The sequence below is a fragment of the Schistocerca serialis genome, chromosome 1, assembly GCF_023864345.2.
Source record: "Schistocerca serialis cubense isolate TAMUIC-IGC-003099 chromosome 1, iqSchSeri2.2, whole genome shotgun sequence".
NCBI classification, from domain to species: Eukaryota; Metazoa; Arthropoda; class Insecta; order Orthoptera; family Acrididae; genus Schistocerca; species Schistocerca serialis.
Genome location: NC_064638.1, coordinates 412,823,817 through 412,832,182, shown reverse-complemented (window position 1 = coordinate 412,832,182; position 8,366 = coordinate 412,823,817). Strand labels below are relative to the sequence as shown.

The following is an 8,366-nucleotide window of genomic DNA, read 5'->3' as shown; positions in this document are numbered from 1 at the left end:
TCGCAGTTCCGGACTGAAGTGCGTAGAACCGTTCGGCCACAGCGGCCGGCGCCACGGAGTATATGACAGAACGAAATAGTGCGCTGTGGGAGACTGATAAATTACCAACAGTACACACTTTTACGGTCCTGACAGAGATTAGAAACCAAATTACATGAACTCGAGACAATAACAACAAATGTACTGTCGTGAGGTCAAATTAAGGGTAAAAATTTATATAAAGCTAGAATTCCGAAACAAAAAATTCTCACTGAGCACATCATTACCATCGTATCAGCTTGCCTCTGAAAAGAGTCCACTTGTTGTTACAACTTATTGTTTCTCCGTTTCGGGCAAACCCAATCATAAGAAAAAAGTAATACACTGTATGGTGTCTGTCGTGACACTGGAGCTCAACTAATTTCTGTGGACGAAGCGTTTGTGTTGGTATTCAGTTACAACATTTAGAAGTGGATTTCTCAATATGTTAACGAAGGTTCGTTGGTATCAATGACGACGGATTCCCTGTTTTACTTCTAGGCTCACTGCACATACGTGCATACCATATTGTGTTGAATTTAATGTGAACTGTAAACCTTTACTGACGGATTCAGTTTTGTGTTGTCGTCAATTACCGATGTAAACAATGACTTTCAGCTGATTTCAATAAACCAAGTAACATTTCTGTAAAGCTGAAGGACGCACGCATGTCTACAACTTTGAGCTTCGTGGAATAGTGGGCAGTTAAACAACTGTGACATACTGTAGTTTCTGACGGAGATGATTTCTTTATATGGCTTCCTTGCAATATCATACTTGTGGACTCTTTGTAGCTTATATAGGTGGATGATCGATTCGTAAACTATTTCAGGTTACCGACCAATGTTCTCAATGACATATGCAGTGAATGCTAGGATGCCCTCCCTCTTGTTACATGTTTATTTCACCATTTAAACTATGGCAGATGAGTAAATCTGTAGAGTCAGTGGAAATGGGAACGAAACCTCTAGTGAAGGAAAGGCGATTGATCACTAAAAGAATAAAATATATTTTCTTCTGAAACAAAACTTAATTTTTTTGTCTGTTACTCGCTGTATACCGATTATAGAAATATACCTGACTGGAAATCAATACGATAGTAGTAAAATGTTAATATTTCGATTCAACTTCGTTTGTGTAGCCGTTGACGTCCTCTTGGATTCTAAATATTCAGCTGATATTTGCCACCAGCTTACAGACTGGCACTATCTGCATATTATAAACATGAATCTCATTCTTACATTTGATAAGGCGTAACTAACTATAAGCTTATAATCGAAGCTGTCATACGAGGTCCCAGTTATCTGTACAGATCTGTTTGGCAATGATGTTGTACATGGTGACACATACTGAAATTTGATGTGCTGAGAAATGGGCAACCACATGCTATTCGACACTTTCGTCGTCGATTTATACTGCTGGCCGAGAAGAAACCAAATTATCAGAATTAATCTTAATCAGACTGTTCTACAACATATCTTATAGCACCGGAAGAGTCATCTGCTAACCTCAACTACGGGTTTGGCTACCAACTCAGATTACACTTTATGTACTCCAGCAAGACAACGATTTGTCAGAATCTTACAGGCATCAAAAGCTGTGTCTGGAAACGCTCTTAGAAAACTGCAGCAAGACATTGTTTCTCTCCTGCCACATTCATCCACGCTGTATCCGTCGCATTGCCATTAGATGCTATTGTGGCCATCTCTTGACCGCAAGAAGCGTTACAAAAAAAGAGAAAAGAACACAGGCACTACAGGCTGGTTACAGATCATTCCCTTCCATCTTGATTTCTTGCAGAAGGAAGTAACAAGCACTATAGGATATTTTCAGATCATTCGCTTCGACCTCATTTACTGCACCAGAAAGTTCACTTACCAACGCTCAAAAATTGTGCAGGTTCATACGGGGTCTTATACGAGCGATGCAGCAGTCTAGATTGATTTCATCTGCATAAAAATGAGTTTATTGCCCATAAAGCTGGTGGCGTCATAAATGGAAGATTATTCACTTATCTAGCGACAAAGTCCTGGTACGGCTACATTGAGATCATCTTTACATCAAATTGTCCAATCAGAAATACAGTGGAACGTCGCCCTCATATTGCGAGACAGTCATTAAGCGAAACAATTATCCCATATAAATTAATGTAAAATACGAGACTGCATTCCACGCAGAGATAGTACTAAAAGTTTAATCTTATTCGAGCCATTTATTCAAAGAAAATTATACAGTACTATGTACTTTATTATTCGCAATACTTAACTAATACCTTTTTACTAGGTTTCTGTTGACACGTGAACAATTGGCATTACTGTCAAATAAATTTGTAGTGCGCGTAGCCACTGATTTATTGGTGTGGTGATTTTCAATGGATGAACCAGCAGATTCTGTTACGATTCTGCGGACAACTTCCTCATTTCTGACAACTTTCTCATTTCTGATATTATAAGGGTACCTAATTTCCGACGTCCATTTATAGGCCACATCTCAAAGGCTTCGATTCTTTTCTCAGTCCATGATTCACGTCCATACAATGCTGTTCCTGAATGAACAATCTCGCTAATTTCTTTCTCAAACCAATCCCTGTATTTGACACTAGAAGGCTTCTTTTGGCGAGGAATGCTTTCCTCGCCATTGGCAGTCTGCTTTTAATTTCCTCCTTGTTTCCTCCGTCATATGTTTCTTTTTTTTAAGATAACGGAGTTACTTGACTTTATCTACTTCGTGCTCTCCGACTTTGGTATGAAGTTTCCTACCAATCTCTTTTCTGCCACTGCACATTAATTTCGTCTTTCTTCGTTTTACAGTCAATCGGTGTGTTATAGGTTACTCATTAGACTGTTCACTTCATTCAACAGGTCTTTCAGTTGTTCCTCACTTCGCTGAGGATGTCACTGTCATTAGCGATCATTGGTGTTCTTTCAACATTAATTTTAATCTCACTTCTGAACTTTTATTTTCGTCATTGCTTTCTGAATAAGACTGTATCCCTGTCTTACACCATTTTCAATGCGAGCACGGAGTTCTTAATCTTTTTTTATTTTTTCCTCTTGGTTTTTTTACATATTGTATTGTACCCGTCTTACCTTATATCTTATAGTTAATTTATCGAAAATTTCGAACGTCTTAGATCGCTTTACATTTTGGAACATTTTATCTAGATCAACAAATCCTATGAATGTATTTCGATTTTAGTGAAGTGTTGCTTCAATTATAAAGTGCAACAGCAGAACCGTCTCTCTGGTAACCGTACTTTTCCCTAAGCGAAACTGATCGTCACCTAAAGATTCGTTATTTTCTCTTCCATACTTGTGTATATTATTCAAGTCAGCAGGTTGGATGCATTGGCTGTTAAGACGGTTGTGCAATAGTCTTCGCACTTATCTGGCCTTCAGGGTTGTGTGCACGATATTTTTCCGAACGTCGTATGTTATGTCTCCAGACTCAAGCAGTCCACAAACAATCGTTAACATTTGTTTGGTTGCAACTTCTCCCGAAAGTTTTAGAAATTATGAAGCATTGTTACCTTTGCTTTATGCATTACTTGATACCTAGTTACCTAATCTGTACTGTACCTGGAATACCCCCCGCCCGCCACCGTCACCGCAGGCCGTAGAAGACTTGGTTGTACTGTTTCCGCCCTTCGTCTACGCTATGGGTAAGGCATTTCTCTGAAACATGATTTCTTCCAATTATACTAGGCTAAAAAGTTGTTTTGAGCTTCGGTGAAATTTGGGAAGAGGTACTATAAATACTTAATCGCCATGGGTGAGCCTTCAGTCGTGCCTTGTCAGCTCACTTAAGAACATAGCTCCCAAAAGCCAAGGTTCGGTGTTCGAGTTGTAGTCCAACACACAGTTTTAATCTAATTGAAAATTTTGAGAAGTACTTGGTTAGTGAGCATCTGATAATCCACAGAGGTGATGCAGCAAGACGCTCGCCATCTTTCTCGTGTGTGACATGGGATGCAGGCTCGATGTAACGAAGAAGGAAATGATCTTTGTCTTCACCTTACCAAGCGATTGCCTTAAATGTGGTAATGGATTCTGAATGCGTTTCAACACCTACTATACGACAGGTGTACCTGAAATCACAGACATACCGATCTACACGTCGTAAGTGTGAACTACAAAACAACCAAATTTTCCGTTCCCCCGTCGTAAGCTCGCAGGACAAAATATTCCTGACCATTTTAAAGGAGCACACAGGTCGCTCTTGCGCGCTGTTGACAGCATACAACTGGTACGAGCTAGTCGTCAATATTCCGCAGCTGATGTAAGTCATGGTAGTGAAGTGGTTTGTAGGCACCAGCCCAGTGTATGGTATACGCGCTGTGATGTGGCTTAGTGTGCGGAAGTGACAGAGTAGAAGAAAGGAGCCATCGTTCTGGTATGTACCGTTGACCATACCGGGAATGAAGTTTCCCTATTTGTTGGTGCTCAACGCTGACGGTCAAACGGGTTTATAAGCCTTGATTTACAACTAGCAGTCACGTAACAAGGTGCAAGAACAGTAGTAGCAAACAGATTTTAACCAACGGCGACCAAGTCGAGTATCACTCCTCGTCAATGGCTATCGAATCCCACAGTAATTCTGGTGTCGATGACTGAGGTCCATCTCAAGCAGATTCCAATCAATCCCTGTTAAGGCAACTGGATGCAGTGGACATTTGCAGTCGACTATCTGGTAAAAGGCCATTGCTAACAGCGGCTCAGTGAGCAGTGAGAGAAACACACACAAACTTGGAAGAAGCTGACTAGGACGTAGACTGCGATGTGTGCGATCTTGCCCCTATTTGAACGATTCAAAGCGCCAAGTACTTCAGCGAACGTGCGAGATGTTTCATCTGCAGTGTGTGGAGGGTGCAGCACAGACCGGATGTGACATGACTTAAAAATACCCATTTAGGTTACTGTGGTTATGACAAGTATCTTTATTTGAACTCTGCCGGTGACTCAGTAGAAGCCTTTCTTCTACATCCTCAAGATAACTAGGCTTTGGACATTCCCATCTTTACAAGACGACAATAGCGATGCTCGCAGGGCTATACCTAACGTTCCTGATTTGAGGAACAATCAGGCATCCTAACGTATATCGAATGGCCAGTTAAATCACCCAATATTAACTCCACAGAAACTGTCTGGGATCTTTTTGAACAGCGGGTGAAACGTGCCAATCAACAACGCAGCAATTCGGTAGCTCTGCTGGAACTAATAGTCACTGGATACCATCAGCTGGTACAACATACATGGAGACGCTTCTGGACCGTCTTCCTCACAGAAATGAGGTCCTTGTTAAGACTCGAGGTGGTGCTGCACGACACTGGCATGATGTCATCTGGGAGTGATTAATTTTTCGTTATGTGGTTATTAGCATGGATCCAAGAATTAAAAGTGCTCTCTTTCAACATGGAAGTTATTTCGTCGTCCGGTCAGAAACTGATTCTCGTTGGCACGAGGAACATTCATGAACATTCACACTTTTGGCACGACCTACAAAATCTCCCAATTTTAACCTGATAAAAACCCTTGCTACTGTCTACAAAAATGCTCCGATCGAAATGTACATGTTTATCAACACATAGAAGATTGTATTTTGAAAGCGTATTTGTTAGTAACTGACAATTAATAAAATATATATACTCTGCTAAAGACGATTATTCCGGTTTTTGCATATAGGTCATATGATGATGTTGGAGACTTTAGTTTCTTGTTGTTAATATGTTAAGAGCTGAATCTGCCCATACACTTCCCTCCATGTTCCCTGTCTACAATTAAGAGTTTTCCAAGAGTAAAATACGTTTCCTGAATGCCACGCTTATGATTAAACAAATTAATACAATAGGGACCTTTCTTCATACAATCAACTGCTGCGTCAGTTCAGAAGGTTGACGACAACGGTGAAATTCCGAGAAAGAAAAGGACTAAAAATGGCTCTGAACACTATGGGACTTAACTGCTGAGGTCATCAGTCCCCTAGAACCTAGAACTACTTAAACCTAACCAACCTAAGGATATCACACACATCCATGCCAGAGGCAGGATTCGAACCTGCGACCGTAGCGGTCGCGTGGTTCCAGACTATAGCGCCTAGAACCGCTCGGCCACTCTGGCCGGTGAAGAACAGGGCTCCAACAACGGTCGGAGGTTCTTAATTAAATCTCTTGAGATTTATCCGATCTCAGAATTTCATTGCTGTGCCGATTGTTCCAACAAACTCATATCTAATTACATTCAAGAACCTCCTCGTCCTCTGCCTCACTTCTGCCTTACGGTTGATGGCCAGCATGATGAAATAATAGCAGTACCACAGAACTACTTTATTTGCTAATAATGGTGGCCTATTCTGACATCATCCTATGCATTTTGCTCTTCGTCTTCCTTGTATTGGGCTTCCTTTTACTTTCCATTTGACTGGACCAGTGCACCGAGACGAATAAGGTAGCAAATGCCAAGTCCAACTATTTCGCCTGTTTTCTTTTGTAGTGTAAAAGTACGTTCCAGATCTGTGGGCTACCGCTCTTCATCTATTGTTCTACTTGTCCAGGGTATGGTTCAAATGGTTCAAATGGCTCTGAGCACTATGGGACTTAACATCTGTGGTCATCAGTCCCCTAGAACTTAGAACTACTTAAACCTAACCAACCTAAGGACATCACACACATCCATACCCGAGGCAGGATTCGAACCTGCGACCGTAGCAGTCGCGCGGTTGTCCAGGGTATGCACAGCATAATTAGTCATCAACACGTCTCGAATGCTTCTACTGTCCCCTCATCCTCCTTCGGGTCCATGTTTCTTATCGATATATGGCCCAAGCAAACTTTTCACGAAATAATTACTTTTTCACTTTTTATGAGAGAATCATAGATGTCATTGGACTACGCTCTATATTGTCTATTTCTTTGGCAGGAGGAGCTCAAGCGCCGGCGTCATTTTTACGTCTTCCATCCAGGTCTATCGAGTGAAACTTCCCTCGGAGTAAAAGGGTGTGCCCGACTGAAATTCTAACTCAGGACCTTTCACGGAAAAATTCTCTACCAACTGAGCTACCTAAGCACGACTCACGGTCCAACTTGTCTGCTTCCTCTTTCAACCTCTGTTAAGATTCTGCTGCTTCTTTCGTCTGCAATTCACTATTTTTAATTTCGTTTTTTTTATTTTGATCAAGAAATCCTCAGATCATAAGTTACACTCAGGTGAAAAGTCCTAGCATAGCGATACGCAAATATACAGATGGCGGTAGTATGGCGTACACAAGGTATAAAAGGGCAGTGCACTGGAGGAGCTGTTATTGATATTAGGTGACGCATTTGAAAAGTTTTCTAATGTGATTGTGGTCGCACGACAAGAATTAAGAGATTTTGAAAGCGAAATGATAGTTGGAGCTGGATGCATAGCACACTCCATTTCGGAAATCGTTAGAGAATTTAATATTCCGAGATCCACCGTGCCAAGATTATTCTGAGAATAGTATATTTCACGCATTACCTCTCGCCACCGGCAATGCAATGGACGACGGGCTTCACTTCACCATCGAGAGCAGCGGCGTTTGCGTAGAGGTGTCAGTGTTAACAGACAAGCAACAGTGCGTGAAATAACTGTAGAAATCAATTTGGGACGTCGAGGAAGTTATCCTTCGGGACCCTAAGGATAAATGAGGTATTAATGAGTTATGGCAGCAGGTGACCGACTTGAGTGTCTTTGCCAATAGCATGACATCGCCTGCAGCGCCTCTCCAGGGCTCGTGACAGTATTCCGTGGACCCGAAACGACTGGAAAACCGCGGCTTGTTCCGATGAGTCCCGATTTCTTCTACATCTACATCTACATTGATACTCCGCAAGCCACCCAACGGTGTGTGGCGGAGGGCACTTTACGTGCCACTGTCATTACCTCCCTTTCCTGTTCCAGTCGCGTATGGTTCGCGGGAAGAACGACTGTCTGAAAGCCTCCGTGCGCGCTCTAATCTCTCTAATTTTACATTCGTGATCTCCTCGGGAGGTATAAGTAAGGGGAAGCAATATATTCGATACCTCATCCAGAAACGCACCCTCTCGAAACCTGGACAGCAAGCTACACCGCGATGCAGAGCGCCTCTCTTGCAGAGTCTGCCACTTGAGTTTATTAAACATCTCCGTAACGCTATCACGGTTACCAAATAACCCGGTGACGAAACGCGCCGCTCTTCTTTGGATCATTTCTATCTCCTCCGTCAACCCGACCTGGTACGGATCCCACACTGATGAGCAATACTCAAGTATAGGTCGAACGAGTGTTTTGTAAGCCACCTCCTTTGTTGATGGACTACATTTTCTAAGCACTCTCCCAATGAATCTCAACCTG

At 42.0% G+C, this 8,366-nt stretch overlaps 1 non-coding gene across 1 annotated transcript; it reads right to left on the bottom strand.

Annotated features, from left to right (window-relative positions):
• Positions 1–6,050: 6,050 nt before the first annotated feature.
• Trnas-gga (transfer RNA serine (anticodon GGA)) lies at positions 6,051–6,134 on the bottom strand. The gene is given in 2 exon segments: positions 6,051–6,085; positions 6,095–6,134. It is a non-coding gene; the product is annotated as a tRNA-Ser (tRNA).
• Between the last annotated feature and the right edge of the window lie 2,232 nt (positions 6,135–8,366).